Consider the following 22,054-nt stretch of genomic DNA (forward strand, 5'->3'; position numbering starts at 1 on the left):
GTTGTGGAGACTGGCCTGGCTTCTGCAGGTACCAATGCAAGTATGTGTTTCCATTGCTATGCAGGAGACTCTCACTGGACTTGCAGGAGATGGAGACTGGCTCCTCAGGGTTGATGGACAGGGAGAGTGGAGTCTGTGTCATCATGATGTCTGCACTGGATCCTAGAAACATGAAAGTGAAATGGGGAATCAAATAAAAATTTTTATCTGGTTTCATAATTTTCCTCTATTTTACTGAATTATTAGTTGAATTTTCATTTGAATTGTAAATATTGTTTCAAGATATGTGCCCAGAGGGCACATCTCACTCTATAGAACAATTTTAAGCAGAATCTAGATCCTTATGCCCTGGATTCTTCCTCCCCCTCAGAGCTGTAAACCGCATCTGCCATTCTGAAGTATGAGATCCACACACCTCACATGTGGACAGAACACACAACAGCAGCAGTGGTGCATCAGACCCCACCCTCACACGCCATCACTTTCTTCATTTCTTTCATCTCTCTGTGTCCTTACCAGGGATCCAGAGCATCAGCAGCCCCAGGAGCTGAGCAGGAAATCTCATCTTGAGAAACTGAAATGAGGAGTCCTGATCAGTCAACTTAGGGTGAGAGCTGAGCTTTTATCTTAGCCTTAGCAAGGAGGCTCCTCCCTAGGGAGCACTATGCAAATTGTATGTTGGTGCAGCAATATGGAAAGACTTAAGGGGCATGGAAGGAGGCATCTTAGTTGCACCAAATAATTTTTGTATTGGGAAGAATCCAGTAAGAATAATTTGATGATGCCTGCCCCAATGGGCAGTAAGAGGCCATGTGGAAGGTCTGAATGTGTTTGTTGGGGCAGAAGGGGGAGGTGAGGTGCATATGGACCCACCTATCTAGGACAGCAAAGAGACCCAATGCAGTACAGGTGTGGGGACTGGTGTCTTGGAGGTGAGTAGTGCCCATTTGGTTCCTTCCCAGCTAAGAAGGTAAACAACTTTGTTCTCCCAAATATTTCCTTTCAGTCTCCTACCATTGACAGCATAGACTTGAGCTATGCTGGTAGTAGCTAAGTAGACAAAGCATGTTAGAGACAACAGCTAGCGAAGGCTTTATCCTTTGTGTTAGTGAATTAAACTGTGTGATGCTCATGTGAAGAGCACTCTGAAGGGAGGGAAAAAAGAATTTCTGTTTTAACTAGAGAGCTAATTGTCAGGTTGAAGATAAGCACAAAGGTGGGAAATTATACTTTTAGTAGTATATATAAATATTCTAGGAACTAGTTTTTATAAACTGGTGAACATTCTCTCATTGTTATTTCCATATATATACCTATATATCTATAGATTAATGTCAGATTCATGCAAACATTCCCTCCAAAATTAATTGTGCTTGGTTTGAAATTAGGTCTTCAAACTTGCTAGGCTGGTATTTTTCCACTTGAGCCATGCATTTCAAACTATTTTTTGCTTGCATTGTTGGTTGTTGAAACTTATGGACTTTTTAGCCCAGCTTGGTTTATAATCACAATTCTCTGGATTTCCGTTTTCTGAGTAGATAGCTAGAAGCCACTGGTACCTGAACAAGATTTCTTTTTATTTATTAATTAATCTTCATATTTTAACTTATTGTGTCAGAACTGGGGCTTCAACTTAGGGCCTGAACAATGTCCCTTAGTATTTTTATTCAAGATTGGCATCCTACTCCTTGAGCTATACCGGTATTTCTGGCTTTTTTTCTGGTCAATGGGAGAGAAGAGTCTTATGGGCTTTCCTGCCAGGGATGGCCTAGAACCACATTCCTTAGATCTCAGTCTCATGGGTAGCTAAGATAACAGGTGTGATCCATTCTTGCCTGGCCAAAAGCATTCTAAAGAGGATAACGTCTTGATATTATCAGGTGTAATGAACACTTATGGAAATTTTTTCCCTGAATGGTCTTAGAAAATTCCTTCCTATGTCTATTCTTTCTTGTCAAGCATATTATGCAGTCACAGTCATAATTCCACAGTTTAGGGCTGGATGATGCCTCAGTGGTAGAATGCTTGCCTCACATGCATGAGGCCCTGGGTTTGATTCCTCAGCACCGCATACACAGACAAAAGCTAGAAGTGGCACTGTGGCTCAAGTGGTAGGGAGCTAGCCTTGAGCTGAAGAGCTGAGGGACAGTGCCCGGGACTAGAGAAATATTGTAAGCTTGTCTGAGCGACATTGTTAGGAGTTTTTGTGTGACAGGTACCTGAATGTTGCTCATGTTCAAGTGGCTGATGCAATGAAGTTATTCTTTACTCTTTAGAGATAGATTTATTAGTAGTAGTTTTTCATGTGTGTGTGTGTGTGTTTGTGTTTGTGTGTGTGTGTGTGTGTGTGTGTGTGTGTGTGTGTGTGTGAACTCAGGGCATAGGTACTGTTCCTGTGCATTTTCTTTCCTTTTGTTGAGGCTAGTGCTCTACCACTTGAGTCATATGTCTACTTAATTGTGGTTAATTTAAGAGAAGAGTCTCATAGACTTTATTGCTGGCAGGCTGGCTATAATTGACTTGCAAGCCTTAGATCTCACCCTTTTGGTAGGTAGGATTATGTGCAGGAACTCTTGGTACTGGTAAATCTAGTGCTTCTGAATAGGTCAATTCTTCTTCTCTACAAACTCCTTTAATCTTGGATGCATCTATTTTGACCCTATTCCTTTTATTCTGGTCCTTTACTTCCCAATATTAAAACCAACTAGATATCTTCTGAATTTATTTACTTCCCAATATTAAGCCTTTGATCTCTTCTTTCAATACCTAAAGCATAGAAAATCATATTCCTAGTTCATTTCTTCTGTCCCTGCACCCTGTTTTCCTGCTGAGCTTCTGTGGTCAACTTCAAACAAAATGCATCCCTGTAGTAACTGCTTACATCCTGTCCCTTCTATGTCCCTTCATATCTTTCAGTCATCTTTTCTTTCAAAGGTCAATCTTGCATTGTGCAATTCAATCACTAGAAATGTGTGACAGCATTTCCCATTAGGTTTTCTCATCTTTTGTCAATTTTCTCTTTAGTTTGTGCATGGGCACCCAAGTCCAATATTGTGTTAGAATGATATTGTGGGTCTTAGATTTAGTAAAACTTGGGTTCCTTATGCAGTATGTCATTAACTTGGGCATTTAATTGTTGTAGAGGCAAAGTGAAAAATCATCCCAATGTTACTTCTCTATCCCTATCTGAAATCTGTGTGCTAATGATATTTAGTTTCTGAAAAGGTATCAGAATCTGAAAAGATAACCCAAGTTATGCCATTCTGAATACTTTTTTTTTTTGTTGGTCGTGGGGCTTGAACTCTAGGCTTGGGTGCTGTCCCTGTGCTTTTCAGCTCAAGGTGAGTACTCTACCACTTGAGCCACAGCGCCACTTCCAGTTTTCTAGTGGTTTATTGGAGAAAGAGTCTCACAGACTTTCCTGCTCGGGCTGGCTTTGAACCATGATCCTCAGATCTCAGCCTCAGGAGTAGCTAGGATTACAGGCATGAGCCACCGGCACCCGGCTCTGAATACTTTTTGACATTAAAGTTTTTTAGCCAGGAGCTGTTGGCTCATAGTTTACTACTAGCTACTCAAGAGGCTGACATTTGAGAATAATGGTTCAAAGACAGCATGGGTGGGAAAGTGTGAACCTCTCATCTCCAATTACCCCCCCAAATGCTGAAAGTGGATCTGTGACTCAGATGGTAGAATGCTAGCCCTGAGCACATAAGCTAAGGATCAGCACTCAGGCCTTGAGTTATAGTTCTAGTACTGGCACAAAAACACACAAAAATTTTGAGGGTGAATGATAAATATTTAAAATACTGATATGAAGAAAGCCATGCCATTTGTTTATTCAGAATGTTTATGGAGTACTTACTGTGTGTTGAGTTAAAAATACCAAATTTTTATCTTTGAATAAATGCCCCAGGATGTGCCTATGTTTAGTTTCTGAGGAATTGTCAAAGTGCATTCCACAGTAGGTGCACCAGTACCCACCCACAGTGTGTTAGTCTTCCTTTCTTCCCACATCTGCATTGGCTCATGTAATTGTAACCCCTGTGTATGGTATTTTCACAATTAAAAATAAAAAGAAAATGGACTCTGGTAGAGGAGGCCTCTGGACACATCGTCAGTTATAGTGAGGAGGCGCGAGAAGAAGAAGGAGTTTGGGTCCAGAGTGAATGTTTTGAATCAAATTTCTCACCCTGGCCCCATATTAAGCTGTACCCATGTATGGCTTGTTGGGGACCAGCAGGGAGATTGTCTGAGCTTGTGTGTGAGGACAAAGTTGATGAACTCGGAGCAAGGTGCTGCTGATGATCTGTACCCCAGGCACCACGGCTATACTCAAGTACTCAGCATAGCCACCATCCAGAACACCAGCCACAGCAGGTGCTGGTAGGGATGTGAGGAAGATATACCCTTCTAAACTGTTGATGAGAATGAACTCTCTGATTGGCTGTGTTGGAATCATGATTCTCCTGTACTCCGTGTACAAAAGCTCAAGTAACCCCACATGGCCACATTCACATCTTCAACCCTTTAATATAGTCTCCATGTTGTCTGTGTAGCTGGTGTTAGTTTACATGCATCTTTTCATTTACACATTCTGGTGTGCATGTCTGCATATTTTCCTTTCAAAGCAAGAAAACATATTATATCCATCAGCACCACTTTCCACAGTGTTTATTTTATATAATAGTGTAAACCAACTGAAAGTTTTGGTTCATTTTTTTGTAAAGAGTATATTTTCAGTTTCATTTTCTTTTTTCTCCATTGTCTTGATCCTTTCCCTATAAAAAGGCACTGATGCCATTTTTATGAGCATGAGTCCCAAGCCTTGGGTGCCCTCCCTGCTCTGTATTTTGGTCACTGCTGACCTTTCCACCCCAGTGCTGCCTTCTGTGGTCCTCCTTGCCAACAGAGCTCTAAGGTCTGTCTTGAATGCCATTCTGTCCGAGGTCATCCACAGTATAGAATGAGGGCACAGACACCTTTGACCAACTGGCTTATGTGCTGATGTTGGATTGGTAACATGTGATTGGATTTAAGGTGCCAGTGGGTAGGATCTTTAGTAATCATTGAATTAGCAAAGTTTCAGAGGCATTCATGGTGGGCACCACTTCCCATGGAATGTGCAGTGATGTCAGGTACCAACAAGAGAGGATGTCTTCACTAGTGTTGTCTTTTATTCCTGGGTGCTGGGTTTGATCTCAGGGCCTCCTGTTTGTTAGACACTCTACCACTTGAGTGGAGCTACCCCTAGTCATGTTTTGCTTTAGCTATTTTTTAGGTAAAGTCTTTCATTTTTGATCAGATCTGACAAAGAGCCTTCTACCTACAACCTCCTGCATAGCTGGAACAACAAATGTGTGTGTCATCCAACCAGTTTGTTTGCTCAGATGACATCTTGCTAACCCTTTCCCTGGGTTGGGCTTTAACTACAGTCCTCTTAATCTCAGCCTCCTGAGTAGCAGGTATTAGAGGTGTGTGGCACTATGAGAAGCCTTTCTGATTTTTCTTGAGATGCAGGCCAGCTCTTTAGGGGTGATGCATAGAAGACCGATTCTGTAGCATCATATCCTCTCTAGATCCTGAAATAATGAGAATGGAAGTGAAAACAACATGTCATTTTCATGAATTTCCTTGTATTAACTTTTAAAAATGAAATAAGTTTTGTGTGTTTCTGATTTAGTTTCTATCTCAAAAAGAAAAGCATTGGCAAGACACCAAGTCTTTTGTAGAAGTCACATGTTCCTTTGTTTGTGGGAAAATCTTCCCAAGAAAACAGGTCTTCAAACTGTCTGCAAATTTTCTTCACTTAGTCCTGTCTACTTACTCAGAAGTGACTTGTGGAATCTGTACACTTTTGCCACAGATGGTTTGGGGTAATCTGTTGCAGCTCACCAATAATGGGTTTCCTTGAGTGTAGCTTAGGCCCCCATGGGACAGAAACCTCAGCTGCAGTTTGTGGCTCTGAGTTGCCCAACCTTGTCCTTGCACACAGACTCAGAGTATCTGCTCTGCTGGTCCCCAGGCAAGCAGCACATGGGCACAGCTGGGCTGCCCCATGCAGAGAGGTTTTTGTTGTAGGCTGTAGCAAAGTGTGAGGGTATTTTGAACCCTGTTGGCAGTAATAAACCCCTGCATCCTCAGGCTTCACCCTGCTGATTGTCAGTGTGAAATCTGTGCCTGACCCACTGCCACTGAACCTGTCTGGGGCCCCAGTAAATCGGTTGGAAACTGTATAGATCAGGGGTTGTGGAGACTGTCCTGGCTTCTGCAGGTACCAATTCAAATATGTGTTTCCATCACTATACAGGGGACTTTCACTGGTCTTGCAGGAGATGGAGGCTGGCTCTTCAGGGTTGATGGACAGCCAGGGTGGAGTCTGTGTCATCACAATTTCTCCACAAGATCCTAAAACATGACAGACAAGTGCCAGGACAATTTTTCAGCAGGTTTCATATTGTTCCTCTTGCACATTATAGGCTAGATAACTGTTGGAATTTTGATTTACAATTTAAAAATTCATTTTTAAGACAGGAGGTAAGATTTTCACCCAAAGGGCCTTGTCAGTACCATTTCACTCTATTTTTAGCAGCATCTAGGTCTAGATACTCTGGAATCTTCCCCCCTTCACAGATCTAAAGTGCCTCTGCCATCCTGAAGTGTGAAATCCACACATCTCACATGTGGACAGAACACACAACAGCAACAGTAATTCCCCCATGGCCTCACCCTCACACCCCATCTTTTTTCTCCTCTCCTTCATCTGTCTGTGTCCTTACCAGGGATCCAGAGCATCAGCAGCCCCAGGAGCTCAGCAGGGCATCTCATCTTAAGAGACTGAAATGAGGAGTCCTGATCAGTGAACTCAGGGTGAGAAGTTAAACTTAGCAAGGAGGCTCCTCCCTAGGTAGCACTATGCAAATTGTATGTTGGGTGCAGCAATGTGGCAAGACTTAAAGGGCATGGAAGTAGGCATCTTAGTTGTGTCAAATGATTTCTGTTTTGGACGGAAGCAAGTACAAATTCCTTGCTGTTTTCCTCAGTGGGCAGCAGGAGGCCATGTGAACATTGTGGATGTATTGTTACAGAAGTGGGATTGGAAATGCATTTGGACCAACCTCTCTAAGACAGCAAGGAGACCCAGTGCAGTAGAGGTGTGGGAAGTCATCTCTTGGAGGGGAACATTTACCTGTTGGCTCCTTCCCAGCTAAGATGATAAACAACTTGCCCCTCCCAAGTATGTCCCTTCAGTTTTCTACCATTGACAGCAGAGACTTGAGCTATGCTGATAGTTTCTTTTTTTTCATGTTTTTTATTGTGAAAATATTGTACAGAGGTGTTACAATCACATGAGTAAGGCAATGAGTACATTTCTTATCAAGCATTGTTGCTTCCTCCTTTGTTTTTCCCCTACCATCCCTTCCCTCATCTCCACAACTACATTTGCTCCCGCCAGCCCCCATCCTCCATACCCCCACCTACATTTTAGAGTTCATTTTTTGACATAGCATCTTGTACATCTCATTGTTGTAATGGGTCAACTTGCATTCCTATTTAAACAATTTGTTTTTTTCCCTTTTGCTCCCCAAATTATAACAACATCAAATACAGTGAAAACAAGGGCTATCCCATTGGGGGAGGGACCTACAAAGCAACAAAAAAATCACGTGTACCTTATAAATACGTTGGCAACAATAACAAGATATATATAAAACCACTTGTGTCCTTACCTTGGGGTTCATTTCCTTTAACATCCATCACCTTATCTGACCTTTTCTGCTTGTCTAAGATATTTACTAGTTAATTAAATAAGGGAAACCATGAGACCTATGTTTCTTTGTGGCTGGCTTACTTCACTTAATATAATTTTTTCCAAGTCTTACCATTTCCTAACAAATAGGGCAATGCCATTCTTTCTGTACACTGGTAGTTTCCAAATGGACAAAGTTGTTAGAAAGAAAGTTTAGCAAGACCTTTTCCTTGGACCTAGCAAGTTAAACTCTGTGATGCTCATGTGGAGAGAAGGGAGGAATACAAGAATTTCTGTTTCAGATAAAGAGTTACTTGCCCAGTTTAAAACAAATGTAAAGGTTGGAAATTTTACTTTCAATACTGAATACAAAGTTCTTGTTAACTACATTCTGTTCTGTGCACATTCTGTCATACCTATTTCCAATTATGTCAGATTCATGAAAACCTCCCTCCCAGCAGCACAACTATATTTATTGTAGCATTATTCACCATAGCGAAGATATGGAACCAAACCAGATGCCCCTCAGTAGATGAATGGATCAAGAAAATGCATATATACTTATATGTATATATGTATATAATGGAATTCTTTGCCACCATCAGAAAGAATGACACCACTCCATTTGTTAGGCAATGGCAAGTCTTGGGAAAATTATATTAAATGAAGTAAGCCAGACACAAAGCAACATAAGTCCAATGGTTTCCTTTTTTTGCAATAACTACTATAAGTCTAGGATAATCTTACTAAACAAGCAGAAAAGGTCAAAAGCTAGGTAATATGACCATATAAGATGATGTTAAGCAAAATGAACTCCAAGATATGGACACAAGAGGTTTTATCTTTGTTTTTCTTTTTAAAGTACTATGTGAATTTTTGGGTTTATTTTGTATGTTTGTGTAATCCCAGTTGTCATTATATTTGATTTTGGTATCCTGGATCTTGTATATACATTTATCCATTTTGAGGAGGGGAAGGAGGATAACAAAATGCTGAAACAAGGACACAGGTTGACCTATTGTGACAATGAGTACAACACAGTATGTTGAAAATGAACTTCACAACTTTGGGGGGGGGCAGGGAAGGGATAGTAGGAGAAAAGCAAAGGAGGGTAACAATGATAAATAAGAAATGTACTCACTTAACTGTAACCCCTCATTACAGTATCTTTTTTTTTTGTTTATGTCGGACGTGGGGCTTGAACTCTGGGCCTGGGCGCTGTCCTTCAGCTCAACTCAAGGCAAGCACTCTACCAATTGAGCCACAGGACCACTTCCTATGTACAGTATCTTTACAATCAAAACAAACAAAAAATCCTTTCCTACCTTGGGGCTGGGAAGGTGGCTCAGTGGTAGAGCACTTGCCTTGCAAGCCTGAGGCCCTGGGTTCAATTGCTCAGCACCACATAAGCAAAAAGAAAAAAGCCGGAAGTGGCGCTGTGGCTCAAGTGGTAGAGCGCTAGCCTTGAGCTGAAGAGCTGAGGGACAGTGCCCAGGCCCAGAGTTCAGGCCCCACAACTGGACTCCCCCACCAAATAAAAAATCCCTTCCTCCTTTTCCCCTTTAGGCAATACTTGGTTTGAAGTCAGGGATTCAGACTTGAGACGCCTCTGGTCCTGCGTTATGCTGGTATTTTTGGAGATGGAGTATCATGGACATTTCAGTCAATATTTACAATTAAAACTGAAGCTCTGGTACTCCGCCATCTAGTGCTTTGTAGTTTAGGTTGTTAAGAATCATCTTAGAGCTTCTAAATTGATTTACTTTCTTTTCTAGTTGCACAGTTACACTTCAGTTGCCGCTGTTTTTGGCTGTTGATTTACATCAGATGATTTCACCGTCCATTGCTCAGGTGAATTGCTCAGGTGAATTGCTTTCTCCTATGCTGATTGCTTTGCTTAGGCCTCTCCAGGCTGCTTCTCCGCTTTGATAAATGAGTGCTTTGAATTGGGAACTAAGCTGCATCAGGTGGACAGGGACAGCAAGATGGTGTCTTAGATCCAAGTTCTTGTGGTCCTGCTACTTTGGATGTTTGGTGAGATATTTGAAAATGTTGCCATAAAAATTCTACTGCATTCCCACTTATAGATTAATATCTGTATAGAGATAAATACACTGACATAATACTACAGTGTTGATTTTGATGAAGAATTTCAATATTTATATTCATGTTATAAAGTCTGTGTGTATATAGGTATGATCAGTGTACATTTCTGAATGCTGGTGCTTGTAGGAACATTGTGGATTCTCAGTCTCCAAGGTCCTGTGCTGTGTCTGCAGGAGAGAGGGTCACCATCAACTGCAAGCCCAGTGAGTGTCTGTTATAGAGCAAGGATAATGAGAAGGACTTGCCTTGGTATCAGCAGATATTGGGGGAAGCTCCTCAGCTGTTCATGTATTGCACATCCACTCAGCCACCTGGAATCCATTAACAGTGGATCTGGGGCAGACTACACTCTCCCAATCAGCAGCATGCAGGCTGAAGATGTGGCAGATTATTACTGCCAACAGAATTATAACTTCCCATTCACAGTGCTTCAGCCTCGATCACAAACCTCCTGTCCAGGCCATGGGTCAGTGAGCCTTGCTGTGTGAACAGCTGCCTTCCCACACAGCCCTGAACTGTGCTTCAGCCTCGATCACAAACCTCCTGTCCAGGCCATGGGTCAGTGAGCCTTGCTGTGTGAACAGCTGCCTTCCCACACAGCCCTGAACTGGCATCCTTCCTCCCTGTGTGAGAGGAAGCATTTCTCCATTGAGCCCTGGTCGGGTTTGCAAGGACCAGGAAATCTTTCAGGTGCTTTGGCTTCTGGATCACTTATTGAAGGAGATAATTGTAGCAAAATATGGTAAGGTTGTCTGAGAGACATTGTTAGGAGTTTTTGTATTACAGGTACCTGAATATTTCTCATGTTCAAATGGCTGATGCCATGAAGTTAGTCTTTACTCTTTAGAGATAGATGTAGTTTTGTGTGTGTGTGTGTGTGTGTGTGTGTGTGTGTGTGTGTGTGTGTGTGTGTGTGTGTGTGTTTGTGTGTGTGTGCATGTGAGTGCCATTCCTTAGGCTTGACCTAAGGGCCTGGGTGGTATTCCTGAGCTGCTTTTTCTTTTCTTTTCTGTTCTTTTCTTTTGTTGAAAGCTAATGCTCTACTGCTTGAGTAATACACTTGCTTTTATTTTGTTGGTTAATTGAAGATATGAGTTTCATGGACTTTCTCGCAGACTGAGTCCCTTAGAAAAGCAATCCTCTGATCTTAGCTTTCTGAGTATCTAGGATTACAGGCAGGAGCCATCGGTGCTGGTGAGTCTAGTGCTTCTGGATAGGTCAGTTCTCCTTCTCTCCCCTTCCTTTAATCCTGGAGTCTTCTATTTTGATCCTATTCCGTATTTTTGTCTCATTTACTTCTCAATATTAAACCCAATCATTTCCTGGATTCATTTCTTTCCCAATATTAAGTCCATGATACCTTGTATCAAAACCTCAAGCATAGATGACTGTATACCTAGTTTATTTCTTCTGTCCCTGCACCTTGTTCACCAGCTGAATGAACTTCTGAGGTCAATTTCAAACAAACATACATCCCTATTCTACCTCCTCACATCCTGTTCTTTTTTTCAGGCCTTTCAGTCATACTTTCTTTCCAAAATAACTTTTGAATTGTGCAATTTATTCACTAGAAATGTGTGACAGCATTGCCCATTAGATTTCCTCATCTTTGGTCAATTTTCTCTTTCGTTTATCCATGGGCACCTCTGTCTGTCTAATATTGTTGTAGAAAGGATCTTAGACTTGCTATATGTTGAATTCCTTATGTAGTATTCATTAATGTGAGCTTTTTAGTGTAAAAAAGACAAAAGAAAAAGCCATTCTAATATTATTTCCCTATCGCTATTTGAAATCTAATGAGATTTACTTCCTGAAAAGATATCAGTTAATCCAAGGTGGGCACTCTAAATTCTTTCTTACATAAAAGCCTTTCAGTTGGGTACTGTCGGCTTAACTAGTAATCCTTGCTACTTACAAGGCTGAGGTCTGAGAATTGTGATTCGAAGCCCCTCCAGGTAGGAATGTCTGTGAGAATCTTATCTCTATTTAATCCCCAAAAAGCTAGAACTGGAGCTGTGGCTCAAGTATTTCCTTGGATGAAATAAGCTATGAGAGAGCTGGTAGGTCCTGAGTTCCAGATGCAGTTCCAGCGCGCGTGCGCGCGCGCACACACACACACACACACACACACACACACACACACACACACACACACACACACACACACACACATACACACACACACACACACACACACACATGAATATCTCTTTTGATATTCCCTGTAAATATTTAAAATATGTACTCATTTTTAAGACTTTGTTAAAACTTATACATTCATTTATTTATGTGTGGGACTTGATTTAAACAATCTTAATTATGAAACTATCCTTGAATTCAGTGAACGTAGTTTGAGTCGAAATGGGTACTAGATAATAGGAAATGGCTTTATATTTCCAGTCCTGGGGCTAGAACTCAGGGCCTGGGCACTGTCCCTGGTTAGCGTACTACCACTTGAGCTACAGCTTCACTTCTGGCTTTTTGACAGTTAATTGGCGATAATAGTTCCATTGATTTTCTTGAGCATTAATAGTTCCATTGATTTCTCCTGAGCAGCTAGAATTAGAAGAATGACATGTTACTAGATGGGAATTCCTTTTAAGTCTCAAGTGGTATGATTGTTATTTAAAAAGTCATCATCAGTTAACTTTGTAATGATAATTGGCTTAAACACTGTGTGGGTTTGTGGGTGGGACCATGCATGCATGCATGCATATGTGTGTGTGTGTATGTAGGGTTTTAGAGGTAATTTGGATCAAACAGGTAGGTGAAACAAGGTTGGAATGGTTAATTTGTGACATTGGGGGTAATTATACTATGTTCTGTGTTTATATATAATCAAACATTTTGTAAAGTATTAAAATGAAAGAAATGAAATATCTGGTTTTTATTGTGAACATACTGTACAGAGGGGTTACAATTACATGGGCAAGATAATGAGTACAAGAAATGAAATATCTTTTTTTTTTTTTTTTGGGGTCTAGTAATGGGGCCTGGACTCTGGGCCTGGACACTGTCCCTCAGCTCTTCAGCTCAAGGCTAGTGCTCTACCACTTGAGCTATAGCACCATTTCCGGCTTTTTTTTTTCTTTTTGCTTATGTGGTGCTGAGGAATCGAACCCAGGGCCTCTGGCATGCAAGGGATGCGCTCTACCACTGAGCCACCTTCCCAGGCCAAGAAATGAAATATCTTATGTTGACCAAATAACTTATTCTGAAATCAGTTGCAGTTATAAAGCTTTGTCGGCAGATGGCAGAGTAGCATAAGCCATGTGCCAACTTGAGTCAGCTCAGCTTGCAATGGACCAAGAACAGTGATTATATTTCTACCATCTATGTCTCTATCACCTTATCTGCATCTATTCTACCTGTCTATCATTCTATCTCTGTATCTTTCTATCTCACAATCAATGACTCACATACACTCTGACATCACACCTGCATATATTTACATATGTATATTTCCATCTATGTAAAATGTTTTATTTAAAATTTTATTTTATTTAAAATTTTTTATTTATTCATTTATTATAAGATGTTCTTTTCTGACTATAATAACAGTAATGTTTCATGGCAATCAAAAGTTTCCTTTCCCAATACCATTGTGCTTGAACATGCTATCCTATGTAGCTATAAGAAATAGCTGTGGAATTTGATGTGAAAGAAAAAACTAAAGATCTGTCACTCAGCCAGCTTAGGGTAGAATCCTTTTTTCTTGTAATCTTGGCTAACATTACTACTTCTGAAACCATTTGAACATTTACCACAGTCTGTAATATGTATATCCTAGGAAAATCAAGAAGTCTAAACTCAGTCGTGGAAAAGGTAAAGTTTCCCTCCTCAAAAGGATCACACTACTGCAAAATGTGTGTCTATGTTGTTTAGCAATATCTACCCTACTGTGAATGATTGAATTTACTAGTGCTTCCAAGGTACACAATCTTACCCCTGTGGTACAGCCCAGGGCAAAACCTCCCTGTGAATGGTAGCCAAGCTGTCTCCATGTGCTTCTTGTCTGGGGACCAGCTGAACAGTTGTTTAGTTCAGTATTCTGGACCAGCTGTGGATAGAATTTTATCATGTGCTTAAATAAAAATGTTATGCAGTATTTACATTTAACATATACTCATCCTACTATATATTCAGATCATCTTGGGATTACTTATGATGTCTACTGTAGAGTACAGATTTTTTTTTGTCCGTCGTGGGGTTTGAACTCTGGGTCTGGGCATTGTCACTAAGCTTCTCAGCTGAAGGCTAGTGCTCTACCACTTGAGCCACAGTACCACTTCCATTTTCTGAGTGGTTTATTGGAGATAAGAGTCTCATGGCCTTTCCTGCCTGGGCTGGCTTTGAACTGTGATACTCAAATCTCAGCCTCCTGAGTAGCTAGGATTACAGGCATGAGCCACTATGCCTGGCTACAGTACAGATCTTTAAATTATTTTTCAACATTTCTTAAAAATTGGCATCAGTCAATTGTATACGAGGTTTTATTTGGGTGGATCCATTACTGCAAGCAGTATACCTTGATAGATTCTCTCCCTGCATCCCTGTCCCTCCTTGCTCCCTTCCCAAATCAATCTCCGTGTCATCGTTCCATTGTCAAACATGTAAATAAAGTATTTCCATCATATTTTCTCTCATTCAGCCTCTCCATTCACCCTCCCCTCTTCCACTTGTAATTACTATTTATATTACTGTCATTTAAATTCCTAGTATATGGTAAAATTCAAATAGGCTTTAACCTGATATTTTTGCATATATACTACACCAGTGAGATTGCTTCTCTCACTTATTATCATATTCCTTAACCATACTACCCTATTATTCCAGACTTTAGTGAGCTCCATTTTGCTCTCTTTATCCACAGATGAAGTAGATGTAGATATTGTATATCCTTTAATTCTCGCTTGTTCATATCTAATCCTCTCCAACAGTCCTACTATTTAAGGTTTATTACTTATGTTCATATATTAAAAATATGTTATATGTCTCTCCCATATTTCTTTGTGCACTTACATGCACATTTATCTTTCAGGATTAGCAAGCACACATGAGAGAGAGCATGTGAACCTGGCTTGCTTTGCTTACCATGAAGGCCCCAGATTTACCCACTCCTTTGCAAATGGCCCAATTTCATGTTCAGCCAGGCCAGGCTCTATGGCAAACAAATTATAAGACTTCCAAAAGGCTTCTTGAGTCCCACACAGGTCAGGCACAGATTTCATTCTGGAAATCAGCAATGTCCACCCTGCTGAGGATGCTGGAGTTTACTATTTCTTCCAAGGTACACAATACCTTACCCCTGTGGTACAGCCCAAGGCAAAACCTCCCTGTGAATGGTGGCCAAGCTGTTCCCATGTGCTTCTTGTCTGGGGACCAGCAGAGCAGATTCTCTGAGCCTGTGTGTGAGGACAAACTTGGGGAACTCACAATATCAAGCTGAAGTTGAGGTTTCTGTCCCACAAGGGCCTTGGCTATGTTCAACCACTTAGAAGAAGCCACCATCAAGAACAGCAGCAGCAAAAATAATCTCCTAAAAATTGGTGGTGAGAATGAAATTTTTGCTTGGCCTGTGTTTGAATCAGGATTCTTGTGATCACCACCTCCAAAGGCTACGATTTTAGAGGCCCAAGTTATCCCTCTTTGCCACTACACATCTTCAACCCCACAAGATATTCTCCCTGTTGTGTGGGCAGCCAGTGTTAGTTTACAGACAACTATTCATGTACATGTTCCAGCGTGCATGTCTCCATATCTTCCTTTCTAACTGAGGAAACACAATCTTTCCATCAGCACCACTCATATAACAGTGGAACCTGTAATTTTTATTTTATTTTGGTTTGCAAATAGTATGTTCTTCTGCCTCATTTTCTTTTCTCTTCAACCTTGTGGATTCTCTCCCTTGAACAAGGCACTGATGCTATTTTGATGTGCTTGGGTCCTAAGTCTTGAGAGCATTCCCCGCTGACCTTCCCATCTTGAGTTTTGCCTTTTGTGGTACTCCTGGCCTTCAGGGCTGCAATGTCTGTCATGCATGTCATTCTCTAACATGTCATCCACAGTGTATAATGAGGGCACAGACACCTTTTGCAAGCTTGCTTATGCCCTCATGATAGATTGGTAACCTGTGATTGAATCGAAGGTGCCAGTCAGTGACGATTCAGAGGACTTGGTGGTAGGCAACCCTTCCCATGGAATGTGCAGTGATGGAAGGTACCATTCAGAAGGGATGTCTTCACTTCTCTTGTCTTTTCTTCCTCCTTGGTTTTGATCTCAGGGCCTGCTGCTTGTTGGACACTCTACCATTTGATCCAAGCTACCCTCAAGTCCTTTTTAAGTAAAGTCTTTCATTATTGCTCAGACTTTTTGAAGATCCTCCTACCCTCAGCTGGCCGCATAGCTGAAACTACAGATATGTGCCACCCAGCCAGTTTGTTTGCTGATATGGAGTCTTGCTAACCTTTTGCCTGGGTTGGACTTTAACTGCAATCCTCTTATTCTCAGCCTCCAGTATAGCTGGTATTACAGGTGTGATCCCTTTCTGAGAGGCCAAACCTCCAGGGGTGATTTATCAGAAGAGCAGAGTCTGTAGTGTCACATTATCCCCACTGGATCCTGAAATAATGAGAACTGGAAGTTAAAGGGCAAACATTATAAGCCATTTTCATGATTTCCCTTCTGTTACTTTGCACAAGTGAAGTCATTTGTGTGTATTTGTGATTTAGTTTCTATTTAAAGTTGAAAAAAGAACTGAATTGGCAAGGCACAAAGTCCCCTCTAGAAGTCATCTATACCACCTTCCTATTTCTGTGAGACTATCTTCATAAGAAAACAGGTCTTCAACCTTTCTGGAACCTTCCTTTGAATTAGTCTTGTCTATTTACATAGAAGTAACATACAGCATGTGTACATTTTTGTCACAAATGCTATGGGGAGTGTGTTGTAGCTGACCATGAATGGGGCTTTGTTGAGGGTAGCTGAAGCCCCATGGGACAGAGACCTCAGCTGCAGTTTGTGCCTCCGAGTTCCCCAACCTTGTCCTTGCACACAGTCTCAGACAATCTGCTCTGCTGGTCCCCAGGCAAGCAGCACATGGGCACAGCTGGGCTGCCCCATTTAGGGAGGTTTTTGCTCTGGGCCGTAGCACAGTGCATGCAGTAATAAACTCCTGCATCCTCAGACTTCACCCTGCTGATTGTCAGTGTGAAATCTGTGCCTGACCCACTGCCACTGAACCTGTCTGGGATCCCAGTAAATCGGTTGGAAACCATATAAATCAGGAGTTGTGGAGACTGGCCTGGCTTCTGCAGGTACCAATACAAGTATGTGTTTCCATTGCTATGCAGGAGACTCTCACTGGACTTGCAGGAGATGGAAGCTGTCTCTTCAAGGGGCAACCATCAGGGCGAATGGAGTCTGTGTCATCATGATGTCTCCACAAGATCCTCAAACATGAAAGACAAGTGCAATATCATGTATACGATTTTTCAGCAGGTTTCATATTGTTCCTCTATTACACATTATGGGCTAGAATACTGTTGGAATTTTGATTTACAATTTAAATATTCATTTTTAAGACAGGAGGTAAGATTTTCACCCAAAGGGCATTGCCCATACCATCTCACTCTATTTTTAGCGTAATCTAGGTCCAGATGCTCTGGGATCTTCCTTCTCTTATAGATCTAAACAGCATCTGCCATCCTGAAGTATGAAATCCACCCATCTCAAATGTGGAAGAGCATATAACAGCAATAGTGATTCCCCCTAGGCTTCATCCTCACACCCCATCTCCTTCCTCCACTCCTTCATCTCTCTGTGTCCTTACCAGGGATCCAGAGCATGAGCAGCCCCAGGAGTTGAGCTGGGCACTTCACCTTGAGAAACTGAAGTTAGGAATCCTGATCAGTCAACTTAGGGTCAAAGCTGAGTTTATCTCAAATGTAGCAAGGAGGCTCCTCCCTAGGGAGCACTATGCAAAATGTATGTTGGGTGCAGCAATGTGGCAAGACTTAAAGGGCATGGAAGGAGGCATCTTAGTTGTATCAAATAATTTTTGTATTGGACAGAAGGCAGTAAGTATAAATTCCATCCTACCTGCCTCAGTGGGCAGTAGGAGGCCCTGTGGAAATTCTGGGTGTGTTGGGGAAGAAGGTGGAGGTGACATTCATATGGACCAACCTCTCTAAGACAGCAAGGAGACCCAGTGCAGTAGAGGTGTGGGAATTCATCTCTTGGAGGGTAACAGTGCAGTGCAGGTATGGGGACTGGTCTCTTGGAGGGGTACCGTCACTTGTTTGGATCCTTCCTAGCTAAGAAGATAAACAACTTTGTCCTCTTAAGTATTGCCCTTCAATTTCCTACTGTTGACAGCATAGACTTGAGCTATGCTGGTAGTTGCCATGTGAACCAAGCATGTTAGAAAGAAAGCTTATCAAGACTTTCCTTGGACCTAGGGAGTTAAACTCATGTGATGCTCATGTGAAGAGATCTTTGAAGGGGTGGGGAGTGGTGAAAGAATTTCGGTTTCAGCTAGCATGGTAATTGTTTAGTTGAAGACAAGAGCAGAGTTGCGAAATTATACTTTTAGTAGTGAATTCAGATTTCCTGGGACCTAGATTTTACACACTAGATTTTACTGGTGAACATTCTGTCTTTTTCTAGATATATCAGATTCATAAAAGTACCACTTTGGCAGTACTTGGTTTGAAGTCAGGGATTCGGACTTGCTAGATTGGCATTCTACCACTTGAGACAAGACTGTTGTCCTGATTTATGCTTGTATTTTTAAATATAGCTTCTTATGGACTTTACAGCCTAGGTTGATTTATAATCACAGTTCTCTGGATCTCAGCCTTCTGAGTAGCCAGACACTACTGGTACCTGAGAAAATATTTTTTATCAATTAATTAATTAACCTGTTTTTATATTTTAATTTATTGTGCCAATACTAGGACTTGAACTCAAGGCCTGGGCATTGCACCTTAGAATTTTTCTAAAAGGTTGACACTCTACCCCTTGAGCTACACATCCAATTTTGGCTTTTTGTTGGTTAATTGGAGACAAGAGTCTCATGGACTTTCCTGCCAGGGTTGGCTTTATACCATATTCCTCAGATCTCAGCCTCCTGAGTAGCTAGGATTATAGATGTGAGCTGCTGGTGCTTGGCCAAAAACATTTCTCAAGTGAAGAATATCTTGATATTATCAGCCGTAATGAACATTTAGGAGTTTTTTCTTCTGTATGGTTTTAGAAAATTCCTTCCCACGTCTATTGTTTCTTGCCATGGATATTATGTCTTCCCAATCTTAATTCCATAGTTTACAAAGAGATTTTCTGTTTTAAAAAAAGAAAAAATATCAGCCTTTTACTATCTCATGACTATTTTAATCAAAGACAGGGATTTTCCTGGGGCTTCATCCAAGATGGTCACTGTGGTGAGTGTGTTAAGTCAGAGCAGGGAGGACATTAATTCCAGGCTTCCTGTCTTTAGAGATGAATCTGTATTGTTTTCATCAACAAGTTTATGGTCTTTTACAAATTCAAGCAATGTAATACATCCACTGCACAGTGGAAACTTGATTTGTGTGAAAATGAACAGCTAAGTCATCTGCCATGTCTTCTCTTAGTGTAAAAGCATCTCTGTGGTTTTCTTTATCTAGAAGATACAGAGAAATTTCTCAACACTGTGAAAAGCAGTTATGTTTATAGCTGACAGCTTGGAATTCTAGAACCTTATTTTGTATCTGTCTAATCTGAACGAGTACTAATAAAGTAATGAAAGAAAACAACTTTTAGCTCATTGGAGCAATGACAAAGCCCTACTGAAGTCAGAGGATAAAAGAACTTGTTAGAACTGTTTGGGGAAAAGTTACTCAGAGTTCATGTTCTTGTTCTTGGAAATTGGGAACATCCTCAGTCATTGTATTGTTTGGTTTTCTAGTATTGTGACAGACACACTAACATTTCTAAGTTAAACTTTGAATCTTCTAATTCTTTTAAAACTTGAAAAAAATGATATGTCTAGGACAAGCAGAAAAGGTCAAACGCTATGTCCATATGACCATGTAAGATGATGCTAATCGAAATGAACCCCAAGATAGGGACACACAAGGTTTTATCATTCTTGCTGTTGTTTATAATGTACTTATAATGTACAATGTGACTTTCTTGTTTCTTTTGGTATATTCTTCCCCCATGGTATAACCCCTATTTTCACGTATTTGATTCTGGGGAGGGCAAGGGAAACAACAAAATGCTGAAATAAGGATACAGAATGACCCATTGTAATAATGAGATGTACAAGACACTATGTTGAAAACGAACCTTAAACTGTTTTTTTGTGGTGGGGGGGAGGTGTTGGGGAGGTGGGGAGGAAAGGGATGTTAGGGGAAAACAAAGGAGGGGGTAACAATGCTTGATAGGAAATGGACTCATTGCCTTACTCATGTAAGTTTAACCCTCTGTACAGTATCTTTACAATAAAAATATATAAAAAGCTTGAAAATGATCGCAGATACTATTTGAAGCAAAATAAGAGGGGGGATCATATTGATTAAGTGGAGGACTTAAAATGCACATTGAGTTGTCAATAATATTCCTGGTTTTATGTTTCAGGTTTCAGATCAGTTAAATTCCTTTAGAAAGAAAATACCTTGAAGCCAAGTACCAGTGGCTCACACTCTGATGTTATCTACTCAGGAGACTGAGGTTTGAAGCCAACATGGGCAGAAAAGTCTGTGAGACTTAAACTTCAAATAACCATGAAAAACTTCAGTTGGGGCATGGCTGAAATGGTAGAGCTCCACAGGAGCAAACATGTGAAGCAAATGTGAGCCTCTGAGTTCAAACTCCCCACTAAATTTATCACTGTTTTAGTCTTTTCTTATCTTTTCTTTGACATATTTTTCCTTCTTCTTTCCTCCTTTTTTCCCTCTTTATCACATTCTTTAATGTTTATTGTTATTTCCTACCATGTTACTTTGTTTCACTATGATTACCTGATTGAGCTAATTTGTCTATCATTTCTGTAAAACTCAATTCATTTAAATAATATTCAATTAACCCTGAGACTCTTATATTGCTCCATCTAGTGGTTTGTAGTTTAACTCTTCCAGACTGATTTTAGAACTTCTAAGCTGACTTGTCTGTCTTTTCTTTCTTTCTCTTAATACGTTTTTTTTTTTATTGTAAAAATACTGTACAGTTGCATAATTCCACTTCATTTGATAATAATTTTGGCTCTTGATTTACATCTGGTGTTTTAAGAACCCACTTCTCAGGTGATTTGCTTTCTCCTATGCGGATTGCTTTGCCTAGGCCTCTCCAGACTGCTTCTCAGCTTTGATAAATGAGTGCTTTGAATTGGGAACTGAGCTGCATCAGGTGGACTGGGAGAGCAAGATGGCGTTACAGATTCAGTTCCTTGTGTTTCTGTTAATTTGGATGTCTGGTAAGATATTTGAAAATGTACATTAAAAGTTCTACTGCATTCCCATTTGTAGACTAATATCCATGTATAGATAAACATACTGACATAACATTAGGGAGTAGATTTTAATGAAAAATTTTAATATTTATACTCACTTTGTAAAGTTGGTGTATTTGTCAGTATGTATGATCAGTGTGCACTTCTAATTGTAGGTGCTTGCATGGATATTGTGGTTACTCAGTCTCCAAGTTCCTTGGCTGTGTCTGCAGGAGAGAGGGTCACCATCAACTGCAAGTTCAGCCAGAGTCTTTGGTTGAACAATAAGAATGACTTGTCTTGGTATCAGCAGAAACCAGGGGAATCGATAGGAAATGTACTCATTACCTTATTCATGTAACTGTTACCCCTCTGTACAGAATTTTACAATAATTAATAAATAAATACTTATACATACATGCATATATACATATATATGTATATATATATATATATATATATATATATATATTTGTGTACCAGGAGAAGCTCCTAAGCTGCTCATGTATTGGGTGCACACTCAGGCATCTGGAGTCCTTGATTGGTTCAGTGGCAGTGGGCTGAGACTGATTTCAGATTGACCATCAACAGCATCCAGTCTGAAGATGTGCCAGATTATTACTGCCAACAAAGTTACAGTACACCTTCCACAGTACTTCTTCTTTGAACAATAGCCCCTTTCAGAGTCTAGCCAGCTGCTTGCACCCCACATAGTCCTGGACTTGTCC

At 40.7% G+C, this 22,054-nt stretch overlaps 1 long non-coding RNA gene across 2 annotated transcripts; it reads left to right on the plus strand.

Moving 5' to 3' along the window:
• Window positions 1-846: 846 nt before the first annotated feature.
• On the plus strand, window positions 847-21,688 carry LOC138825241 (uncharacterized). 2 transcript variants are annotated; one of them, XR_011371369.1, is made up of 4 exons: window positions 847-932; window positions 20,477-20,690; window positions 21,179-21,311; window positions 21,503-21,688. It is a non-coding gene; the product is annotated as an uncharacterized lncRNA (long non-coding RNA). The 2 variants fall into 2 exon arrangements; XR_011371370.1 differs by lacking the exon at window positions 847-932 and adding an exon at window positions 9,535-9,601.
• Window positions 21,689-22,054: the final 366 nt, after the last annotated feature.

The sequence above is a fragment of the Dipodomys merriami genome, unplaced genomic scaffold (assembly GCF_024711535.1).
Source record: "Dipodomys merriami isolate MVZ:Mamm:240054 unplaced genomic scaffold, mDipMer1.0.p SCAF_136, whole genome shotgun sequence".
Lineage (NCBI taxonomy): Eukaryota > Metazoa > Chordata > Mammalia > Rodentia > Heteromyidae > Dipodomys > Dipodomys merriami.